We start from the raw sequence: 1845 nt of genomic DNA, 5'->3' as shown, positions 1-1845 counted from the left end.
GTCTCTTATTATAAGTTTAAAATAATTTATTTATTTATTGTTTTCCTTAATATTTTTCCATAACAATAACTATAATTTTTATTATAATTATTGTTGTTTTATCATAATTATTAATACTTATATTTTATAATATAAACTTAGTCACTATTATGAGCACATGGTGAAATTCTTCAATTTGTAGGTTAAATTTTATTCAGATATTTTATTATACACATTATATTTTTTAGAGATATTCAAAAACAGTCGATTATTTATAGACATATTATTTTTGGAGATGTTTATTTTCACATAATTTTTTTATATACGTGTTTGGTTATGCAAATGTTGGTTTGTAGGACTTTTTATTTTTATAGTAATTTTTTTTAGTGACTTTTTAATTTAGTTTTTTTTAATGATTCATAATTTTATATATGCACTAAAATTATTTAGTAATTTTTAAATAGTGACCATATTTTTATTAGTGATTTTCAAATATAGAGACATTTTTTATAGGGTTTTTTTTTTTATTTACTTATTTTACATATTTATAATTTTACATTTTATTATTTGTATATATATTTTTAATTATTGAATTTTTTTTTTACAACTTTTTATTTTTATATTTTTACATTTGTATGAAAGTAGTCATATACATTTTTATTTTGAGATATTTTTTTTTTCCCGATTCTACGCTACCCCTCAAGAATTATTGGCCAGTATTGTACATACATACACTTGGACATCATCTTGAATCTAGTCAGAATAGTTTCCTAGAATCTCAAAATGTCGACATCTGTTGGAATTCCAATTTTCGCGAATCGGGGTGAAAACAATAACTTCCCAAAATTTTATACGCTGCATACACGCCTGGGTGCGAATAGTCTCGTCCTAAAATAAATTGAAATAGTTAATAATGAGAGGCTAAATAAGGATTGTTTGCAAAAAACTGGTAACCATGTTTTTGCATATTAATGTCAATTTAAAAATTCAACTTGACCAAAATGCGGTTAAAATTGGGCAGCAAATTGCTAGCAAGAGTTGAAGATCAAAATTTTCAGTTAACTTTCTGTTAATTTACACCGTGTGTTATGCTCATGTTGTAGTTAGAAAACTGAATAAAGTTGACGTTTATTTGCTATCAATTTCAAAGATAGTCAGCTCGACAGCTTGTAAACGTGCGTTTTGATTTTACGATTTGAAAATCGAGCGCAAAGTCTAACTGATTCTACGGCCATCTATTAGAATAATTTGTATATTAATTAACACTTCCTTAGTCACTTGGGGGCCATGTTAGAGGCCACCTAGATCGAATTCGAACTTAGACGACAGTGGGGTAGTTCCACCCCTCCAAAATTAAGATATGAAAGGGCCAGCAAACACTTGCTCAGAGACTTAGGCCCTGGCCATCAGCTAGAGTGGACTGAGGACGCTTAGCGAGGTCCCACTCTAGCACCAGGACTCATAACAATTTATTTGAGTCGGCCTAACGATATCTAGTCATTTAGTCCGACATTCAAGTGCAGGCGAAGAATTCAATTCAAGGGACACTCAAGTTCAAGTGTTCGGCTAGATAGTCACGCTGAAGTCAATCTATTGATTCCATACAATTATTAAATTCGTCCTAGTGATAATTTTGATACAAGTGGTTTACGAAAACCAAAATTCGTTAAGTTCTTTTTGTGAAGTGATTTGCCACAGTGTCAAGCACCAAGTCCATCAACAGCCCAGGAACTGGAAAGGAAGTCACACTAGGATTCGCCATGCAGCGACGCCCGATTCCTGCAGTACGTCCTGCTCAATAAAATCCAAATAAGATTTATAATAAATTTATTACTATTTATCTCTCTTCAACGCGATCTAGCGTAA

This window comes from Microplitis demolitor, chromosome 7 (genome assembly GCF_026212275.2).
Source record: "Microplitis demolitor isolate Queensland-Clemson2020A chromosome 7, iyMicDemo2.1a, whole genome shotgun sequence".
In the NCBI taxonomy this organism is placed as follows: Eukaryota; Metazoa; Arthropoda; class Insecta; order Hymenoptera; family Braconidae; genus Microplitis; species Microplitis demolitor.
The sequence above is the reverse complement of the archived record's forward strand: the minus strand, read 5'-3'. Positions refer to the sequence as shown.